The following is a 24,495-nucleotide window of genomic DNA, read 5'->3' as shown; positions in this document are numbered from 1 at the left end:
GGCACTATTACATGGGCACTATATGGCACTATTATATGGGCACTATATGGCACTATTATATGAGCACTATATGGCACTATTATATGGGCACTGTATGGCACTATTATATGAGCACTATATGGCACTATTATATGAGAACTATATGACACTATTATATGAGAACTAAATGACACTATTATATGGGCACTATATGGCACTATTACATGGGCACTATATGGAACTATTACATGGGCACTATATGGCACTATTATATGAGCACTATATGGCACTATTATATGGGCACTATATGGCACTATTATATGAGCACTATATGGCACTATTATATGGGCACTATATGGCACTATTATATGAGCACTATATGGCACTATTATATGGGCACTATATGGCACTATTATATGAGCACTATGTGGCACTATTATATGAGCACTATATGGCACTATTATATGAGAACTATATGACACTATTATATGAGAACTATATGACACTATTATATGGGCACTATATGGCACTATTACATGGGCAGTATTTCGACAGCAGGGGATGTTAAATTCAGTATATTAGTAGATACGTTCAGATGGAGCTTCCCTTTAAGTGGATGTCTCGGACAAGAAGAGGTTAATGTCCTACGCAGTGAACTCATGGAGAGGCGTTTGTGGCCCGTCCTACTGCTGATCTTCACATTAAGCAATAAAAGGGCGGAGCTCAGCAGAGAGATGTCATCGCCATACGGCCGCTCCGTGTTTATGGCCTGTAAGATGTCATATGTAAAGGTTATTACAGAAATGTACAGTCTGCACTATAGGGACATGAGGGAGCGACTGCCTAACGTCACCGGCCCGGGCGATGACGACAATTATGTATCAGCCATTGGCTGTCCGGGCATGCTGGGGGAACACTGCTTAGGAAACACTGCCCTAGAGACATAGAAAAAGCTTAGATCAGTCGGGGTATGAGTGTTCAGACCCTGTCCAAACACTAGAAAAAAGAGAAGTGCGCGGAGTGCTTCCATCCCTGTCCTCCATGATGGCTCCAGGTCACGTGACACAAAGCCAGGAGACGACACACTTAGTGCACCCTTCTCCTATTTTAGAGATCGATGGGGGTCTGAACACTAAAACCCCGATCCATCAAAACTATTCCTCCTAAAATAAAAGAGGGAAAAAAGCTTTTAATTCTTAAAGAGACATACACACAAGGTGTCTGGACATTTGGTTCTTCTCTTCTTGGATGGAGATTTTTTTTGCCCTTTTATATAAAAAAAAATCCACTAAGGCCCAGTAATTCTCAAAAATGATGGACTGCGCTCCTCGGGGGCGGGGATTAAGAATCTGAAAACCAGTCTTAATGTAGTTATTTAAAGTTTAATGCTTTCACGTGCTCTAATGAAGTGTTTTCCAACCAGGGTGCCTCCAGCTGTTGCAAAACTACAATCCCCAGCATGCCCCGACAGCCACTAAGACATATGATGCCACTCCCTCTAGGTCATAGGATACTGCAGGTTATTACTCCCTCTAGGACATATGAAGCTGCAGGTTATTACTCCCTCTAGGTCATAGGATACTGCAGGTTATTACTACTTTGGACACATGAAGCTGCAGGTTGATGCTGGGAGTTGTAGTCTTGCAACAGCAGGAGGCACACTGGTTGGGAAACACTGCCCTAGAGACATAGAGGACACCCTTGGCCCACCCTTTTTCTGACTAGTTCTAGTGAACACTCAGACCCCCACCGATCAAAACTTTTGACGTGTCTCTACAACATGTCAAAAGTTTTTCTTAAAGGGACAGTACCCATTTAACTCAAAGAGCTAGGACAACCTAAATGTAACCATTGTATCAAGTTCTGCAACTGTGAAATATATATGTCGGAGGCAAATTCTGTGCACTGATTGGCTGCCGAATTGCAGAAGCCTTAGGCCTTAGGCTTTAGGCTGTGAACAAACCGGTACTCCAGTGGAAAACAACTTTTTTTTTTTTTTTTAAACTGGTGCCAGAAAGTTAAACAGATTTGTAAATCACTTCTATTTAAAAAGCTTTATCCTTCCAGTACTTTTTAGCAGCTGTATGCTACAGAGGAAATTCTTTTCTTTTTGAATTCCTTTTTTGTCTTGTCCGCAGTGCTCTCTGCTGACACCTGATGCCCGTATCAGGAACTGTCCAGAGCAGCATAGGTTTGCTATGGGGATTTTCTCTTGCTCTGGACAGTTCCTGATACGGGCATCAGGTGTCAGCAGAGAGCACTGTGGACAAGACATAAAAGGAATTCAAAAAGAAAAGAATTTCCTCTGTAGCATAGAGCTGCTAAAAAGTACTGGAAGCATAAATATTTTTAATAAAAGTCATTTACAAATCTGTTTAACTTTCTGGCACCAATTGATAAAAAAAAAAAAAATGTTTTCCATCGGAGTACCCCTTTAAAGAAAAAAAAAACACAACATTTTGGTCACATGACATTTTTTTTGGGACAAAAACACTGCAGCCAGACACTGGCTAAAAATCAATAAGGAAATATGAAAAACTACATACACATGGCATTTTTTTTTTTTTTTAGTTTTTCGCCCTTTTTAGTCTCCGTGACAAAATGGCAATATGGTCGGCGTATGGTGTTTTTTGTATTTTTTTGCCATTTTTCCTCCCATAGAGGAGAGCCTGAAAGAACGCCATGTTGGCCATTGTTTTCCCAAATTGTTTAATAGAAATCCTTAGGCCACATGATGAAACGATCACATGACTTGTAACTAGAGAATAAAAGGGCATATTGCGCCTATGCTAATGTTCATTTTTGAAGAAAAAAAAAAAGCTACAATGTGGGCCGTCCGGACCCCTAAATTATAATTTTTTCCCCCTACAGGACATCTGCTGTTTATGCTGCGGACCGCCTGTGGTTTGGGGGATTTCCCTGCGGTTTTCTGCAGATTTGTTGTGAAGTTCTTTTAAAAACAAAACCTTTACATGTGAACCGAAAGTTTAGTTTGTTACAGTGTATCAGGGTAGGTAACCGCAAGAGGGGCTGAGGTAGCATTTTCTCGAGGTTGGGGGGGGGGTTAATAATACCGTAAATAGCACCGCACGATAGGTAGGTCTATTCAATAGGTAGTGTGGTCGCTCCAGTAAGTAGACAGGTCCCCAAAGTGTGTCTACTTTCCCCCATTAGGTAGGTTCTCCAGTATATAGTTTTCCCTGTATATATGCCCACAGTAGATATATTCCCAGTAGGTAGATTTAACCTGTAGATAGTCCACAGTGGGTATGTTCCTCCAGTAGGTAGGTTCCCCTTGTAGATAGCCCATATTCGGTATGTTAGCCTAGCAGGCAGGTTTTCTCTGTAGATAGCCCATAGTAGGTATGTTCCCCCAGTAGGCAGGTTGCCCTTGTAGATTGCTCACAGTAGGTAGGTTCCCTTTGTAGGTAGGTTGCCCTTGTACATTGTCCACAGTAGGTGTATATTCCCCAGTAGGTAGGTTCCCCTAGTAAGTAGGTTCTCTTTGTAGATAGCCCACAGTAGGTATGTTCCAAGGAGGCAGGTTCCCCCAGTAGGCAGATTCCCCTTGCAGATAGTCCACAGTAGGTAGGTTCCCACAAAAGGTAGGTTTACCCAGTAGACAGGTTTCCCCTGTAGATTGCTCGTAGTATGAATGTTCCCCCAATAGGTAGGTTTCCCCAGTAGACAGGTTCCCCCTGTAAAAAGCCCTCAGTAGGTATGTTCCCTCAGTAGCAAGCTCACAGTAGGTAGATTCCCCAGTAGGCAGGTTTCCCCAGTAGACAGCTAGATAGCACCCCAGTAGGCAGGTTCCCCCAGTAGACAGCTAGATAGCACCCCAGTAGGCAGGTTCCCCCAGTAGACAGCTAGATAGCACCCCAGTAGGCAGGTTCCCCCATTAGAAAGCTAGATAGCACCCCAGTAGGCAGGTTCGCCTAGTAGAGAGCTAGATAGCACCCCAGTAGGCAGGTTCCCCCATTAGAGAGCTAGATAGCACCCCAGTAGGCAGGTTTGCCTAGTAGACAGCTAGATAGCACCCCAGTAGGCAGGTTCCCCCAGTAGACAGCTAGATAGCTCCCCAGTAAAAAAACAAAACATACTTATCTTATTTCCTTAACTCTCCCGCAGTCACAGACGCTCTCCTGTCTAGATGCCTGCAGCCACTAGAAGTCATGGAGCGTCTCTACCTTCCGATCAGTAACAAAATGGGGCCTCTAGTGGCTGAAGGCATGAAGCTACCTGCAGCCTAGGGGATGAGCACCAACCCTAGGACACACCTAAAGTTAACATCGACGCTCATACAAGTAATCACACATACAACTGTATGGGCGTCCTGAGGATGCGCATACAGTTGAAAGGGGATCGAGACAAAAGTGCGGCCTTGTATACGCCCCTGCATTAGACATGGCGCCTGCGTATGTCAGTGTTACCCAATCATAGTTCCTCCAGCTGTTGCAAAACTACAACCCCCAGCATGCCCGGACAGCCGTTGGCTGTCCGGACATGCTGGGAGTTGTAGTTTTGCAACAGCTGGAGGCACCCTGGTTGGGAAACACTGCTGTATATAATATTCCCCAATGTAATATACATTTATTAATTTTCCATGGTGCCCTTTGACCTTCCGTTCTACCACAGGGTCAATAAATAGTCAAAGCAGATGACCTTTGTCTTTCTTCTCCGTGACCTCTGATATCTCCTGTCAACCACAACCTGCAATAACAAGAAGCTCCTCACAGGGGTATGCAGCTGCAGATATCCCCATTAATTCCTATAGAGGAGACCCTGTAATCTGCATAACATACACCAGACACGCGCATATATATATATATATATATATATATATATATACCGCCATCTCTGTTACACCATAATCTTACACACACTCATACTTCCTATTCTGCAATTTCCTAATGTTATTTTATGGTGGTTACTGGTTGAAATATCTCCATCAGTTATCTGTACTGAGAGATAAACAGAAAAAAGATCTATGAAAAGAAAGATAAGCGGAAATGCAACCTAGAGAGACACTAAGAGACAACGGACCGAAACACATGAGCAATAAATACTACTCCTAAATACTACTTCCCAAACAAGAACATAACTACTATAATACTGCTCCTATATACAAGAATATAACTACTATAATACTGCTCCTATATACAAGAATATAACTACTATAATACTGCTTCTATATACAAGAATATATCTACTATAATACTGCCCCTATATACAAGAATATAACTACTATAATACTGCTCCTATATACAAGAATATAACTACTATAATACTGCCTCCTATATACAAGAATATAACTACTATAATACTGCCTCCTATATACAAGAATATAACTACTATAATACTGCTCCTATATACAAGAATATAACTACTATAATACTGCTCCTATATACAAGAATATAACTACTATAATACTGCCTCCTATATACAAGAATATAACTACTATAATACTGCTCCTATATACAAGAATATAACTACTATAATACTGCTCCTATATACAAGAATATATCTACTATAATACTGCTCCTATATACAAGAATATAACTACTATAATACTGCTCCTATATACAAGAATATAACTACTATAATACTGCTCCTATATACAAGAATATAACTACTATAATACTGCTCCTATATACAAGAATATAACTACTATAATACTGCTCCTATATACAAGAATATAACTACTATAATACTGCTCCTATATACAAGAATATAACTACTATAATACTGCTCCTATGTGCAAGAATATAACTACTATAATACTGCTCCTATATACAAGAATATAACTACTATAATACTGCCTCTTATATACAAGAATATAACTACTATAATACTGCCTCTTATATACAAGAATATATCTACTATAATACTGCTCCTATATACAAGAATATAACTACTATAATACTGCTCCTATATAGAAGAATATAACTACTATAATACTGCTCCTATATACAAGAATATAACTACTATAATGCTGCTCCTATATACAAGAATATAACTACTATAATACTGCTCCTATATACAAGAATATAACTACTATAATACTGCCTCCTATATACAAGAATATAACTACTATAATACTGCTCCTATATACAAGAATATAACTACTATAATACTGCTCCTATATACAAGAATATAACTACTATAATACTGCTCCTATATACAAGAATATAACTACTATAATACTGCTTTCCTTGTTATTGAGGTATTATTGGGTATCTGATATATTAGAGTATTTATGATATTGGGTTTCCTCTCCCTCCTGTGTATATCATTATGTACCTTACCCACAATCCTTTGCTCCCCTTGGTTGTATACACAGGTTATTTTTGGGTGGACACGGTATGGCGTTAGTTGTAGACGTGGCGGATTTTCCATCCTGTGTCTCTCGTTCCATTAGCTGTAGTCGACCTCTCAGCATATTTGCTGAAGCCATAACTCTGCGCTGAGGCGTGTGACAACCCTCACATTGTGGAGCACCTACCAGATCCCCTCTACTTCCCTGATGTCTTGTTTCATTCTGATAGATCATCCTATCTGTTCCTAGAAAAGCTGGGTTATGATGGAGAATGTTAGTCACTCAGAATGTCTGGACTCCTCAATGTAAAATCTTCTCATTGTGCTCTAAATCCTAAAAGGCTTTAATCCAGGAACAGAAAAATATAGCAACTTTCATGCAAAAACAGCGCCACCCCTGTCCTCAGGTTGTGTGTGGTATTACAACTCTGCTCCATTCTCTTCAATGAACCTTTTTTTTGCTGGGAGTTGTAGTTTTGCCACAGTTGGAGGCAATCCTGGTTGGGAAACACTGACCTATACTATATAGTACTATATAGTCCAACATGATGGGAGTTGTAGTTTTCGTTTGGGTGCAGCTGCTGAGCCACAGGCTGTATCAGAGCATGCTGGGAGTTGTAGTTAGTCACTAACTGCAACTGCCGAATTTAATAAAAAAATAAAAAGTGATCAAAAAGTCACATCAAAACAAAAATGGCACTCTTAAAAACTACAGATCGGGGCACAAAAAATAACCCTCATACAGGTCGGTATAAGGAGAAATAAAAAAGTTATAGGGGTAGGAATAGGACTAAATTATCCCCCACATATGTGTATCCTGTGATGTCACGCATATTTAATTAATTATACAAATTAGCATGGCCTGTATTTCTTTTTTTTGCAAGAAAAGTGGCGACCCTAGTCACAACTGAGCACATATCTGCTGTTTTTCTGCTGAAAATCTAATCACTGACTTCTGCTATTCAGATCACAGCATGATTTATTGCTGGAGGAAGGATATTGTGAAAGAAAAGACATGTACAGTGTGTGTGAGCTGCAGTGTACACCTGCACACAGATAGTGAAAGCAGTTGGCTGGCAGCCATTACACAGAGCTGCACTGACTTCTGGGAGTTGTAGTCTGTGCTGGAAACAAGTATTTAGGAGACATCAGGGGCCAAAGGAGCTGCAAAAACCACATGAATAACTGCAGAGGACACAGAACAGGTATTGTGGTGGCTTCGGGGCATTTTTATTTTTCTTAACTTCCCTGGAGTACCCCTTTAACTGATCAATACCCAGCTTTACTGTATAGCACCCCCTGCAGTTCATGACATGATAGGTGTATGTAGCTCACAGTATGACAGGTTACAGTAGAGAAGATAGTGGTCTGATGTACGGCGTCTGATGTACATGCGAAACAGCATTCCGCCTCCTCCCTCGGACCATCTTATCCCTTAGTGTAGTGGTTTTCAAACTGCAGTCCTCCAGCTGTTGCAAAACTTCAACTCCCAGCATGCCCGGACACTAAAGGTCTGTCTGCCTCCTCCAGAGGATGCACACTGTCCCCGAAAGGTAAATTAAGGCTTCCTTCTCATCTTATCCCTAAGTGCAGTGGTTTTAAAACTGAGGTCCTCCAGCTGTTGCAAAACTTCAACTTCCAGCATGCCCGGACAGCCAACGGCTGTCCGGGCATGCTGGAAGTTGAAGTTTTGCAACATCTGGAGGGCCACAGTTTGAGACCACTGCCCTACAGACATCTCTGGTTATGGGCACATCCCTAATGAGGACTCCGACGCATTTTGGTCTTTATCACCACCTTAATAGTATCTCTGTTCAGTTTACAGTGAGTTGTAGGAATCCAACAGAATCTTGATGGCAGTGCCTCTACTCGATAGATGTCCCTGGCATCCCTATAGAAATGTGAGGGAGGGCCGACACGTTTCCATCTTTGTTGATCCTTACCCACAGCACCTGCAGCTTTAAGATGTCTGAGATATCTAGTGGGTTATCCAATCCTCCGAAAGACGTCAGCCACAACTCCCTCCTCCCTCATCCGAAAGTCCCTCGTCCAAAATGCTGACATCCCTCAGACGATTCTCCCTCAGACGCAACTTCCTGCCGCATAGCAGAGCCGTCTACTACAGACACTACATGTGCTACAGAGTCTGTAGAGCAGAGCCGACACTGAATAACATGTACAGCACAGCAAAACCCGTAGAGCAGAGAGCCGACACTGAATAACATGTACAGCAAAACCCGTAGAGCAGAGAGACGACACAGAATAACATGTACAGCAAAACCCGTAGAGCAGAGAGCAGACACTGAATAACATGTACAGCAAAACCCGTAGAGCAGAGAGCCGACACTGAATAACATGTACAGCAAAACACGTAGAGCAGAGAGCCGACACTGAATAACATGTACAGTAAAACCCGTAGAGCAGAGAGCCGACACTGAATAACATGTACAGTAAAACCCGTAGAGCAGAGAGCCGACACTGAATAACATGATCATCAAAACCCGTATAGCAGTGACGACACTGAATAACATGTACAGCAAAATCCGTATAGCAGAGCCAACACTGAATAACATGCACAGCAAAACCCGTAGAGCAGAGCCGACACTGAATAACATGTACAGCAAAACCCGTATAGCAGAGCCGACACTGAATAACATGTACAGCAAAACCCGTAGAGCAGAGAGCCGACACTGCGCAACATGTACAGCAAAACCCGTAGAGCAGAGATGACACTGAATAACATGTGCAGCAAAACCCGTATAGCAGAGCCGACACTGAATAATATGTACAGCAAAACCCGTATAGCAGAGAGCCGACACTGAATAACATGTACAGCAAAACCCGTATAGCAGAGCCAACACTGAATAGCGTGTAAAGCAAAACCCGTAGAGCAGAGAGCGGACACTGAATAACATGTACAGCAAAACCCGTAGAGCAGAGAGCCGACACTGAATAACATGTACAGCAAAACCCGTAGAGCAGAGAGCCGACACTGAATAACATGTACAGCAAAACCCGTAGAGCAGAGAGCCGACACTGAATAACATGTACAGCAAAAACCGTATAGCAGAGAGCCGACACTGAATAACATGTACAGCAAAACCCGTAGAGCAGAGAGCCGACACTGAATAACATGTACAGCAAAACTCGTAGAGCAGAGCCGACACTGAATAACATGTACAGCAAAACCCGTAGAGCAGAGAGCCGACACAATAATATGTACAGAAAAACCCGTATAGCAGAGAGCCAACACTGACTCGGCTCTGCCAAATTACAGGAAAGTTTTTCGTCTGAGGGATGACGGAGTTTCGGATGATGGAGGAGGGAGCACGGAGTTGTGGCTGACACCTAACGGAGATTGGTCCGAGGAAGGAGGCGGGACGCTGTTTCGCTGGACGGAGTTACAACTGACGATGTCCTAAAATGGGCACCGTACTGATGTGGAGTGACTGGGGCTGCGGCTTTGTCTGTCCTCCATGCTTTACACTGACGCTTCCATCAGTTTCCTGCTGATCCTTCCCATACTCTGTTCTACACAATGTGGTTTATGCTTCAGGTCACATGGTCATATGAAGAATTCCACCGCGTCCGCCCTTTGGTCACATACCAGCCAAGGCTTACAATTTAACACAAAAATAGTCATAAAAGTTGTTCCTTTGAGTCTCGACTCGTATGTAAGGGTCAGTGAAGGTGAAATGCCGACTCCAGGTCAGGTGCAAGACTGCTGACCCTCAAAGATCGAAACCCTAATCAGAATGATAATGCAATGACACGTTTTGGGGGTCTGTTAGTTCTTAGTCATGACGCTGGAAATCTTAGATATGAGTTGACGCATTTCGGTCCTAAACGGGGGGGGGGGGGGGGTGATCCTTAATGATATGGTTTCTATCATGGGTATAAATAGCAATGATATGCAGACAGCTCCACAGCCGTACAGAGGTCATAGTACATTAAAGATCACTTGCGTTTCGGTCTTTACAAGCAAATTAATGTTATCTGAGATGAGGAAACGCTTTTGCTGTCTGTCCTTCTCCCTATTCATATCACATGTAAAATTGATTACATATATATATATATATATATATATATATATTTATTTATATATATTTATCCTTTAGTGCAGTGGTTTTCAAACTGCAGTCCTCCAGCTGTTGCAAAACTAGAACTCCCAGCATGCCCGTACAGCCAACGGCTGTCCGGGCATTCTGTAAGTTGAAGCTTTGCAACATCTGGAGGGCCACAGTTTGAGACCACTGTCCTACAGACATCTCTGGTTATGGGCACAGCCCTTATGAGGACGCCGACGCATTTTGGTCTGTATCACCACCTTAATAGTATATGTGTTAAGTTTACAGTGAGTTGTAGGCATCAAACAGAATCTTGATGGCAGTGCCTCTACTCGATAGATGTCCCTGGCATCCCTATAGAAACGTGAGGGAAGGCCGACGCGTTTCCATCTTTGTTTATCCTTACCCACAGCATCTGCAGCTTTAAGATATCTGAGATATCTAGTGTGTTATCTAGGGCTAGTCCCAACCTACAGATGCTACTTGCGGGCACTTGCAGAGTCCTTCGTTAATATGCAAATGTTAGGGAACCGACGCGTTTTGGTCTGGAACGATCAACCAGAATTGAGATAAGGCAAGTTCTCTATAACCCACAATGTTGTCACCTCTTCTCAATCATTGTATACGCACGGTTCTGACATGTTGTAATTATACCGCCCCCGCAACATGAAATAAAACCGCCACCTCTGTCCGCCATGATGACAAACATGGAGGCGTACGGTGACCCACTGGGCATGGTATTGTACATTTATACAGACGTAGCGCTGTGTCTTCTCACTCCACTCTGGTTAATGGGTAACTATGTAGCTGCCCACACGTCTGCGGGGAGTCGCTGTGTATCCGATGTTTTTATTTTCTTTGTGTTGATCTTTTTTTTTTTTTGTGCACAGATCTGGGTTTTGCTGATTTTTTCCTGCAAATATATATATAAATATATATATATATTTTTTTTATTTTTAGAAAAAGTTGTTATACAAAATACATAATTTAGTGGCATTTATCTCTACAGAGGCCAGAGTCACCTTTCTGATGGCAGGGTCACCTTACCGATGGCGGGGTCACCTGACTAATGGCAGGGTCACCTTTCTGATGGCATACTTACGTCAGATTAATGATGGCATGGTTCACCTTACTGATGCCTGGGTCAACTTAGTGATGCTGGGGTCGCCTTTCTGATGGCAGGGTCACCTTTCCCACAGTGGGGTCACCTTATTTATGGCAGGGTCACCTTACAGATAGCAGAATCACCTAAGTGATAGCAAGGTCAACTTATGGCAGGGCTAGCTTAGTGATGATAGGGTCACCTTAGTGAAAGCAGGGTCACCTTAGTGATAGCAGGGTCACCTTAGTGATAGCAGGGTCACCTTAGTGATAGCAGGGTCACCTTAGTGATTGCAGGGTCCCCTTAGTAATAGCAGGGTCCCCTTAGTGATTGCAGGGTCCCCTTAGTGATTGCAGGGTCCCCTTAGTGATTGCAGGGTCACCTTAGTGAATGCAGGGTCACCTTAGTGAATGCAGGGTCACCTTAGTGATAGCAGGGTCACCTTAGTGATAGCAGGGTCACCTTAGTGATAGCAGGGTCACCTTAGTGAATGCAGGGTCACCTTACAGACAGCTAGGTCAACTTACTGACAGCAGGGTCACATCACTGATGGCGGGATCACCTTACCGATGGCGGGTTAACCTTAATGGGGGCGGGGTCACCTTGCTAATTAGGAGGTCACCATACTGATGGCGGGGTCACCTTACTGAGGATGTGGGGTCACCATACTGGTAGTGGGATCTCCATACTGACGACAGGGTCACTTTACTGATGGTGGGGGGGCCTTACTGACGACAGGGTCACCTTTCTGATGGCAGGGTCACCTTACAGCTGATGGGGTCACCTAACCATCAGTGGGGTCACCTTACAGAAGGTAGTGTTTCTGTACATGGCCAGTGCAGAGCATTTCTCTCCTTCTAGGACCCGAAACATCCTGAGGCCGCGTTAACGCGGCGGAAATTCTGCGTGGAATTACGCATGAATTTCCGGAATTCTGCTGCTGAAATTCTGTTTTGCTGTGGTCCGAAAAAATATATGTCTGGTCTTCTATTTTTCCGGACTTGGGCTGCGGAATCCCATTGAAGTCAATAAGGGTGACTTTCTGCCGAATTTGCGTGGAATTCACGCGGAATGCATGCAGATTCCGCAGGGAATCCGCACAAACTATCGCTGTTCAATTAAATAAAATCTATCTTTTTACTGAGAGGCGGAATCATGCGGAATATGTGCGGAAATTTCTGCACGGATTCTGCACCGATTCCACATGTGTTTCAAAACGGCCGAATTTTGCACGGAACCAATGTAGATGCCGAATTCTTGAAGATAGATGGATTTTCCACGCGGCCTAAGGCTATGTTCAAACGATGGAATTTCCGCGTGGAATTCCGCTGCGGCAGAGTCCCAATGATTTCAGCTGCACTGTGCCCACGGCGGAATTTCCGCAACAGATGTTTCTACTGCAGGAAATCCCGATTTGTGAGAAAGAACAGACATCAGAGTCAGCAAGGAAATGCATTGCCGTCTATGAGAAGGTGCATCTCCGAGCGGTCCTAGCGCCGACATGTTCTGCTGACGCTCCGCTGTCGGTGGAAAGTCTGCAGAACATTGAGAAATATGTAATGCTTCATTCTTCCTGTGGAGGCGCTGTAGGGAAATTGAACACTTGCTGTCAGGTTGCCCCACAGATCGCTGTAAAACGAATTTGTTTCAGCCTCCAGATCCGATTGCGTTGTATTTTGCGTCCGTACATTAGCGCCTGCGGGCGCACGCATGTACACTGCCGCCTTATGCTCATTCATACCCCAAATCTTTGCCAGGAGGACTCAGCGGCAGTGTTTACCGACCAGGGTGTCTCCAGCTGTTGCAAAACTACAACTCCCAGCATGCCCGGACAGCCAGAGGCTGTCCGGGCATTCTGGGAGTTGTAGTTTTGCAACCGCAGATGATGAAGCAGCATTGTGGTATCCTGTATGTATCAGCTGCCGATCCCCCCAAAATGTATTCACGGGGGGGGGGGGGGGGGGGTCCTAAAGAGCCATACACCCCCTGTTACCGCCATACGTTGGTATTTTAGGGGACGGAACAATGTAAACACCTTGGGGGGGGAGATCTATCAAAACCTGTGCAGAGGAAAAGTTGACCAGTTGCCCATAGCAACCAATCAGATCGCTGCTTTCACTTTTGAAAAGGGCCTGTGAGAAATGAAAGCAGCGATCTGATTGGTTGCTATGGGCAACCGGTCAACTTTTCCCTTCCATTATGTATATAAAGCCTAACGGTACACGGTGTGGGAAGAATTTATGGCGCCTTATCGAAGACGGAATTTGGTGGATAGTCGGCGGCGCGGGCCCGTTCACGCTCTGGCACTTGTACCGCGCCGCTTATCTGTTATATAAACAGCACAATAAGAGGCAAATTGCTTCTCGCTCCGTAATCACCGGAATCTGCCACCTATGATCTCACTCATTGTTCTGCCCCGGGGAGGTGGCACTCCGCCAGCCTGAATAGTTCCAGGACATCAGAGAGGTAGTCAGACACATTTAAAGGGGCGGCGCAGCTTTACAAATAGGGGTCATCGGGGCAGATACCCCAATCCTGCCAAGTGACTGGATATCATTTGCCGCTTGTAAACATTGTCCTCTGATGCTTCAAGCTTCTGCTCCATACCCCCTCCCCTGGGCTGTTCTTCTACCGTCATGTGGTGAACATACGTGTGTGTGTGTGTGTGTGTGGATAAATGTAGTGCACATGTGTGTGAGGATATATGTAGTGCACATGTGTGTGTGTGTGTGTGTGTGGATATGTGTAGTGCACATGTGTGTGTGTGGATATATGTAGTGCACATGTGTGTGTGTGTGGATATATGTAGTGCACATGTGTGTGTGTGGATATATGTAGTGCACGTGTGTGTGTGTGGAAATATGTAGTGCACGTGTGTGTGTGTGTGTGTGTGGATATATGTAGTGCACGTGTGTGTGTGTGGATATATGTAGTGCACATGTGTGTGGATATATGTAGTGCACGTGTGTGTGTGTGTGTGGATATAGGTAGTGCACGTGTGTGTGTGTGGATATATGTAGTGCACATGTGTGTGGATATATGTAGTGCACATGTGTGTGTGTGTGTGTGTGTGTGTGTGGATATATGTAGTGCACATGTGTTGTGTGTGTGTGTGTGTGGATATATGTAGTGCATATGTGTGTGTGTGGATATATGTAGTGCACATGTTTGTGTGGATATATGTAGTGCACGTGTGTGTGTGTGTGTGTGTGTGTGTACGTGTGTGTGTGTGGATATATGTAGTGCATATGTGTGTGTGTGGATATATGTAGTGCACATGTTTGTGTGGATATATGTAGTGCACATGTGTGTGTGGATATATGTAGTGCACGTGTGTGTGTGTGTGTGTGTGTACGTGTGTGTGTGAGGATATATGTAGTGCACATGTGTGTGAGGATATATGTAGTGCACATGTGTGTGAGGATATATGTAGTGCACATGTGTGTGAGGATATATGTAGTGCACATGTGTGTGTGGATATATGTAGTGCACATGTGTGTGAGGATATATGTAGTGCACATGTGTGTGTGGATATATGTAGTGCACATGTGTGTGAGGATATATGTAGTGCACATGTGTGTGTGGATATATGTAGTGCACATGTGTGTGTGGATATATGTAGTGCACATGTGTGTGAGGATATATGTAGTGCACATGTGTGTGAGGATATATGTAGTGCACATGTGTGTGAGGATATATGTAGTGCACATGTGTGTGTGTGGATATATGTAGTGCACATGTGTGTGAGGATATATGTAGTGCACATGTGTGTGTGTGGTTATATGTAGTGCACATGTGTGTGTGTGTGGATATATGTAGTGCACATGTGTGTGGATATATGTAGTGCACATGTGTGTGTGTGGATATATGTAGTGCACATGTGTGTGTGTGTGTGTGTGTGTGTGTGTGTGTGTGTGGATATATGTAGTGTACATGTGTGTGTGGATATATGTAGTGCACATGTGTGTGTGTGTGTGGATATATGTAGTGCACATGTGTGTGTGTGGATATATGTAGTGCACATGTGTGTGTGTGGATATATGTAGTGCACATGTGTGTGTGTGGATATATGTAGTGCACGTGTGTGTGTGTGGATATATGTAGTGCACATGTGTGTGTGTGTGTGGATATATGTAGTGTACATGTGTGTGGATATATGTAGTGTACATGTGTGTGTGTGGTTATATGTAGTGTACATGTGTGTGTGTGTGTGTGTGTGTGTGTGGTTATATGTAGTGCACATGTGTGTGTGTGGTTATATGTAGTGCACATGTGTGTGTGTGTGGATATATGTAGTGCACATGTGTGTGGATATATGTAGTGCACATGTGTGTGTGTGTGTGTGTGGATATATGTAGTGCACATGTGTTGTGTGTGTGTGTGTGTGTGTGGATATATGTAGTGCACATGTGTGTGTGGATATATGGAGTGCACATGTTTGTGGGAATATATGTAGTGCACATGTGTGTGTGGATATATGTAGTGCACGTGTGTGTGTGTGTACGTGTGTGTGTGGATATATGTAGTGCACGTGTGTGTGTGTGGATATATGTAGTGCACGTGTGTGTGTGTGTGGATATATGTAGTGCACGTGTGTGTGTGGATATATGTAGTGCACGTGTGTGTGTGGATATATGTAGTGCACATGTGTGTGTGTGTGTGTGTGGATATATGCAGTGTACATGTGTGTGGATATATGTAGTGTACATGTGTGTGTGTGGTTATATGTAGTGTACATGTGTGTGTGTGTGTGTGTGTGTGTGTGTGGTTATATGTAGTGCACATGTGTGTGTGTTGTTATATGTAGTGCACATGTGTGTGTGTGGATATATGTAGTGCACATGTGTGTGTGGATATATGTAGTGCACATGTGTGTGTGTGGTTATATGTAGTGCACATGTGTGTGTGGATATATGTAGTGCACATGTGTGTGTGTGTGGATATATGTAGTGCACGTGTGTGTGTGGATATATGTAGTGCACGTGTGTGTGTGGATATATGTAGTGCACATGTGTGTGTGTGTGTGTGGATATATGTAGTGTACATGTGTGTGGATATATGTAGTGTACATGTGTGTGTGTGGTTATATGTAGTGTACATGTGTGTGTGTGTGTGTGTGTGGTTATATGTAGTGCACATGTGTGTGTGTGGTTATATGTAGTGCACATGTGTGTGTGTGTGGATATATGTAGTGCACATGTGTGTGTGGATATATGTAGTGCACATGTGTGTGTGTGGTTATATGTAGTGCACATGTGTGTGTGGATATATGTAGTGCACATGTGTGTGTGTGGATATATGTAGTGCACATGTATGTGTGGATATATGTATGCATGGATTATTTAATGGGTGTATGTGTGGACATATGTAGTCAGTGTGTATATATGTATGGACATATGTAGTGAGTGTGTATGTATGTGTATGGACATATATAGTGTGTGTGTATGTGTGTATGGACGTATGTAGTGACTGTGTATGTGGACGTATCCAGTGAGTGTGTATGTGAACGTATCCAGTGAGTGTGTATGTGGACGTATCCAGTGAGTGAGTGTGTATATGTGTGTATGGATGTTTGAAGTGTATGTGTGGATGGATGTACTGTGCATTTTGTGTGTGTATGTATGGATGGGAGACTGTACTGAGTATTTGGATGGATGTAGTGAGTATGTGTATGAATGGATGTTGGTATTAAGTAAGTGTGTGTATGGATGAAAGTAGTGAATGAATGTATGTATGTATGTATGTATGTAGTGAGTGTGTATGTATGGATATGTAGCAAGGTAGTGAGTATATGTATGGATGTATGTAGTGAGTATATGTATGGATGTATGTAGGGTGTGTGTATATGGATGGATGTAGTGAGTATATGTATGGATGTATGTAGTGAGTGTATATATGGATGTATGTAGTGAGTATATGTATGGATGTATGTAGTGAGTATATGTATGGATGTATGTAGTGACTGTATATATGGATGTATGTAGTGAGCACGTGTATGGATGTATGTAGTGAGTATATATATGGATGTATGTAGTGAGTATATGTATGGATGTAGGTATTGAGTATATGTATGGATGTATGTAGTGAGTATATGTATGGATGTAGGTATTGAGTATATGTATGGATGTATGTAGTGTGTATGTGTATGGATGTATGTAGTGAGTATATGTATGGATGTATGTAGTGAGTATATGTATGGATGTATGTAGTGAGTGTATATATGGATGTCTGTAGTGAGTATATGTATGGATGTATGTAGTGAGTATGTGTATGGATGTATGTAGTGAGTGTATATATGTATGTAGTGAGTATATGTATGGATGTATGTAGTGAGTGTATATATGGATGTATGTAGTGAGTATTTGTATGGATGTATGTAGTGAGTGTGTATGTATGGATATGTAGCAAGGTAGTGAGTATATGTATGGATGTATGTAGTGAGTATATGTATGGATGTATGTAGGGTGTGTGTATATGGATGGATGTAGTGAGTATATGTATGGATGTATGTAGTGAGTGTATATATGGATGTATGTAGTGAGTATATGTATGGATGGATGTAGTGACTGTATATATGGATGTATGTAGTGAGCACGTGTATGGATGTATGTAGTGAGTATATGTATGGATGTATGTAGTGAGTATATGTATGGATGTAGGTATTGAGTATATGTATGGATGTATGTAGTGAGTATATGTATGGATGTATGTAGTGAGTATGTGTATGGATGTATGTAGTGAGTATATGTATGGATGTATGTAGTGAGTATATGTATGGATGTATGTAGTGAGTGCATATATGTATGTAGTGAGTGTATGTATGGATGTATGTAGTGAGTGCATATATGTATGTAGTGAGTGTATGTATGGATGTATGTAGTGAGTATATATATGGATGTCTGTAGTGAGTATATGTATGGATGTATGTAGTGAGTATGTGTATGGATGTATGTAGTGAGTGTATATATGTATGTAGTGAGTATATGTATGGATTTATGTAGTGAGTATATATATGGATGTATGTAGTGAGTATGTGTATGGATGTATGTAGTGAGTGTATATATGTATGTAGTGAGTATATGTATGGATGGATGTAGTGAGTGTATGTATGGATGTATGTAGTGAGTATATGTATGGATGTATGTAGTGAGTGTATATATGGATGTATGTAGTGAGTATATGTATGGATGTATGTAGTGAGTGTATATTTGGATGTATGTAGTGAGTATATGTATGGATGGATGTAGTGAGTATGTGTATGGATGGATGTAGTGAGTATATATATGGATGTATGTAGTGAGTATATGTATGGATTTATGTAGTGATTGTATATATGGATGCATGTAGTGAGTATGGATGTATGTAGTGAGTGTATATATGGATGTATGTAGTTATAATGTGTATGGATGTATGTAGTGAGTATATGTATGGATATATGTAGTGAGTATATATATATATATATATATATATATATATATATATATATATATGGATGTATGTAGTGAGTATGTGTATGGATGTAGTGAGTGAGTGTATATATGGATGTATGCAGTGAGTGTGTGTATGGATGTACTGTTTGTAGTGAGTGTATGTATGGATGTAGTGAGTGAGTGTATTTATGTATGTAGTGAGTGTATATATGGATGGATGTAGTGAATATATATATGGATGTATGTAGTGAGTATATGTATGGATGTATATATGGATGTATGCAGTCAGTGTACCTTTGGATGTATGTAGTGAGTATATGTATGGATATATGTAGTGAGTATGTGTATGGATGTATGTAGTGAGTGTGTGTGTATATATGGATGGATGTAGTGAGTATGTGTATGGATGGATGTAGTGAGTATGTGTATGGATGGATGTAGTGAGTATATATATGGATGGATGTAGTGAGTATGTGTATGGATGTATGTAGTGAGTATATATATGGATGTGTGTAGTGAGTGTATTTATGGATGTATGTAGTGAGTGTATTTATGGATGTATGTAGTGAGTGTATTTATGGATGTATGTAGTGAGTGTATATATGGATGTATGTAGTGACTGTATGTATGGATGGATGTAGTGAGTGAGTGTATATATGGATGGATGTAGTGAGTGTGTGTGTGTGTGTGTGATGTAGTGAGTGAGTGTATATATGGATGGATGTAGTGAGTGTACATTTGGATGTATGTAGTGAGTGTGTGTGTATGATGTAGTGAGTGTGTATATATGGATGTATGTAGTGAGTGTGTGTGTATGATGTAGTGAGTATGTATATATGGATGGATGTAGTGAGTGTGTGTGTATGATGTAGTGAGTATGTATATATGGATGGATGTAGTGAGTGTGTATATATGGATGTATGTAGTGAGTGTGTGTGTATGATGTAGTGAGTATGTATATATGGATGGATGTAGTGAGTGTGTGTGTATGATGTAGTGATTGTATATATGGATGGATGTAGTGAGTGTGTGTGTATGATGTAGTGATTGTATATATAGATGGATGTAGTGAGTGTGTGTGTATGATGTAGTGATTGTATATATGGATGGATGTAGTGAGTGTGTGTGTATGATGTAGTGATTGTATATATAGATGGATGTAGTGAGTGTGTGTGTATGATGTAGTGAGTGTACCTTTGGATGTATGTAGTGAGTATGTGTATATGGATGGATGTAGTGAGTGTACATTTGGATGTATGTAGTGAGTGTATATATGGATGCATGTAGTGAGTGTACATTTGGATGTATGTAGTGAGTGTATATATGGATGGATGTAGTGAGTGTGTATATATAGATGGATGTAGTGAGTGTGTGTGTATGATGTAGTGAGTGTACCTCTGGATGTATGTAGTGAGTATGTGTATGTTTAGATGTTTGTAGTCAGTGTGTGTATGGTTAGTGAGTGCAGCTCTGGAGTATACTGCAGCATATACAATGTAGTTATGGCATAATGAGTAGTTTACCAGGTAACAGGAGAGTTCCCCTTTATTGTCCCGCACACATCAGGTCTGGGTATAGTCAGGGCTCCGGTCACAGTATTAGCTTTGTGGCCCGAGGTCCTTGTAGAAATAATCTCTGTAATGTTCAGAGTCAATAAATACCTAAAAGGAAAAAGAGGATTCCTGGGGAGAGGCTGATCAGTGGGGAGGAGGGATTGTATGGAGGACAGGGAACAGGGGCATTGTATGGAGGTAGTATTGGGGCACTGTATGGAGGTAGTATTGGGGCACTGTATGGAGGTAGTATTGGGGCATTGTATGGAGGTAGTATTGGGGCACTGTATGGAGGTAGTATTGGGGCACTGTATAGAGGTAGTATACTGGGGGCACTGTATGGAGTTGGTATTGGGGCACTGTATGGAGGTAGTATTGGGGCACTGTATGGAGGTAGTATTGGGGCATTGTATGGAGGTAGTATTGGGGCACTGTATGGAGGTAGTATTGGGGCACTGTATGGAGGTAGTATTGGGGCACTGGATGGAGGTAGTGTTGGGGCACTGTATAGAGGTAGTATTGGGGCATTGTATGGAGGTAGTATTGGGGCACTGTATGGAGGTAGTATTGGGGCACTGTATGGAGGTAGTATTGGGGCACTGGATGGAGGTAGTATTGGGGCACTGTATAGAGGTAGTATTGGAGCACTGGATGGAGGTAGTATTGGGGCACTGTATGGAGGTAGTATTGGGGCACTGGATGGAGGTAGTATTGGGGCACTGTATAGAGGTAGTATTGGAGCACTGTATGGAGGTAGTATTGGGGCACTGTATGGAGGTAGTATTGGGGCACTGTATGGAGGTAGTATTGGGGCACTGTATGTAGGTAGTATTGTGGCACTGTATGGAGGTAGTATTGGGGCACTGTATGGAGGTAGTATTGGGGCACTGTATGGAGGACAAGGAACAGGGGCACTGTATGGAGGTAGTATTGGGGCACTATACGGAGGTAGTATTGGGGGCACTGTATGGAGGTAGTATTGGGGCACCTGATGAAGGTAGTATTGGGGGCACTGTATGGAGGTAGTATTGGGGGCACTGTATGGAGGTAGTATTGGGGCACTGTATGGAGGTAGTATTGGGGCACTGGATGGAGGTAGTATTGGGGCACTGTATAGAGGTAGTATTGGAGCACTGTATGGAGGTAGTATTGGGGCACTGTATGGAGGTAGTATTGGGGCACTGTATGGAGGTAGTATTGGGGCACTGTATGTAGGTAGTATTGTGGCACTGTATGGAGGTAGTATTGGGGCACTGTATGGAGGTAGTATTGGGGCACTGTATGGAGGACAGGGAACAGGGGCACTGTATGGAGGTAGTATTGGGGCACTGTATGGAGGTAGTATTGGGGCACTGTATGGAGGTAGTATTGGGGCACTGTATGGAGGTAGTATTGGGGCACTGTATGAAGGTAGTATTGGGGCACTGTATGGAGGTAGTATTGGGGCACTGTATGGATGTAGTATTGGGGCACTGTATGGATGTAGTATTGGGGCACTGTATGGAGGTACTATTGGGGCACTGTATGGAGGTAGTATTGGGGCACTGTATGGAGGTAGTATAGTGGGGGCACTGTATGGAGGTAGTATAGTGGGGGCACTGTATGGAGGTAGTATTGGGGCACTATACGGAGGTAGTATTGGGGGCACTGTATGGAGGTAGTATTGGGGCACCTGATGAAGGTAGTATTGGGGGCACTGTATGGAGGTAGTATTGGGGCACTGTATGGAGGTAGTATTGGGGGCACTGTATGGAGGTAGTATTGGTGGCACTGTATGGAGGTAGTATTGGGGCACTGTATGGAGGTAGTATTGGGGCACTGTATGGAGGTAGTATACTGGGGGCACTATATGGGGGTAGTATTGGGGCACTGTATAGAGGTAGTACACTGGGGGCACTGTATGGAGGTAGTATTGCGGCACTGTATGGGGGTAGTATTGGGGGCACTGTATGGGGGTAGTATTGGGGGCACTGTATGGAGGTAGTATTGGGGCACTGTATGGAGGTAGTATTGGGGCACTGTATGGAGGTAGTATTGGGGCACTGTATGGAGGTAGAATGGGGCACTGTATGGAGGTAGAATTGGGGCACTGTATAAAGGTAGTATTGGTGCACTGTATGGAGGTAGTATAGTGGGGGCACTGTATGGAGGTAGTATTGGGGCACTATATGGAGGTAGTATTGGGGCACTATACGGAGGTAGTATTGGGGGCACTGTATGGAGGTAGTATTGGGGCACCTGATGAAGGTAGTATTGGGGGCACTGTATGGAGTTAGTATTGGGGCACTGTATGGAGTTAGTATTGGGGCACTATATGGAGGTAGTATTGTGGCACTGTATGGAGGTAGTATTGGGGCACTGTATGGAGGTAGTATTGGGGCACTGTATGGAGGTAGTATTGGGGCACTGTATGGAGGTAGCATTGGGGGCACTGTATGGAGGTAGTATTGGTGGCACTGTATGGAGGTAGTATTGGGGCACTGTATGGGGGTAGTATTGGGGCACTGTATAGAGGTCGTACACTGGGGACACTGTATGGGGGTAGTATTGGGGGCACTGTATGGAGGTAGTATTGGGGCACTGTATAGAGGTAATATACTGGGGGCACTGTATGGGGGTAGTGTTGGGGCACTGTATGGAGGCAGTATTGGGGGCACTGTATGGAGGCAGTATTGGGGGCACTGTATGGAGGTAGTATACTGGGGGAACTGTATGGGGTAGTATTGGGGGTACTGTATGGAGGTAGTATTGGGGCACGGTATGGAGGTAGTGTAGTGGGGGCACTGTATGGAGGTAGTATTGGGGGCACTGTATGGAGGTAGTATTGGGGGCACTGTATGGAGGTAGGATTGGGGCCCTGTATGGAAGTAGTATAGTGGGGGAACTGTATGGAGGTAGTATAGCGAGGCACTGTATGGAGGAAGTATAGTGGGGGCACTGTATGGAGGTAGTATTGGGGCACTGTATGGAGGTAGTATTGGGGCACTGTATAGAGGTAGTATAGTGGGGGCACTGTATGGAGGTAGTATTGGAGGGCACTGTATGGAGGTAGTATTGGAGCACTGTATGGAGGAAGTATAGTGGGGGCACTGTATGGAGGTAGTATTGGGGCACTGTATGGAGGTAGTATTGGGGCACTGTATGGAGGTAGTATTGGGGCACTGTATGGAGGACAGGGAACTGGGGCACTGTATGGAGGTAGTATTGGGGCACTGTATGGAGGTAGTATTGGGGCACTGTATGGAGGTAGTATTGGGGCACTGGATGGAGGTAGTATTGGGGCACTGTATGGAGGTAGTATTGTGGCACTGTATGGAGGTAGTATTGGGGCACTGGATGGAGGTAGTATTGGGGCACTGGATGGAGGTAGTATAGTGGGGGCACTGTATGGAGGTAGTATTGGGGCACTGTATGGAGATAGTATTGGGGCACTGTATGGAGGTAGTATTGGGGCACTGTATGGAGGTAGTATTGTGGCACTGTATGGAGGTAGTATTGGGGACACTGGATGGAGGTAGTATTGGGGCACTGGATGGAGTGTAGTATAGTGGGGGCACTGTATGGAGGTAGTATTGGGGCACTGTATGGAGGTAGTATTGGGGCACTGTATGGAGGTAGTATTGGGGCACTGTATAGAGGTAGTATACTGGGGCACTATATGGGGGTAGTATACTGGGGCACTGTATGGAGGTAGTATTGGGTCACTGTATAGAGGTAGTATACTGCGGTCACTGTATGGGGGTAGTAGTTGGGGGCACTGTATAGAGGTAGTATACTGGGGGCACTGTATGGGGGTAGTATTGGGGCACTGTATGGAGGTAGAATTGGGGCACTGTATGGAGGTAGTATAGTGGGGGCACTGTATGGAGGTAGTATAGTGGGGGCACTGTATGGAGGTAGTCTAGTGGGGGCACTGTATGGAGGTAGTATTGGGGTACTAGAGATAAAGGTAAGGTGCAGCTCACAGCACTGACCAGTAGGGTGCACTGAGGTTAACTGAAACTATCATTAGACAGAAGGAGCCGTCCTCACATAATGAATGAGAAGAA

General features: G+C 43.3%; 1 protein-coding gene across 2 annotated transcripts in view; it reads left to right on the top strand.

Moving 5' to 3' along the window:
* Positions 1-24,495, top strand: part of LOC130272856 (vasoactive intestinal polypeptide receptor-like) — a 304,671-nt gene that overhangs the window by 14,789 nt on the left and 265,387 nt on the right. Inside the window, exon 1 of one of the 2 annotated variants that reach the window (XM_056518818.1) lies at positions 13,689-13,929. The exons of the other annotated variant lie outside the window; for it this stretch is intronic. The gene's annotated coding sequence lies outside the window, so the exon portion shown is untranslated. Of the gene's footprint in view, positions 1-13,688; positions 13,930-24,495 lie in introns of those variants that run through there. 2 annotated transcript variants of the gene reach the window in all.

Source organism: Hyla sarda, chromosome 5, assembly GCF_029499605.1.
Source record: "Hyla sarda isolate aHylSar1 chromosome 5, aHylSar1.hap1, whole genome shotgun sequence".
NCBI lineage: Eukaryota > Metazoa > Chordata > Amphibia > Anura > Hylidae > Hyla > Hyla sarda.
This window is presented reverse-complemented; position numbering and strand designations above follow the sequence as displayed.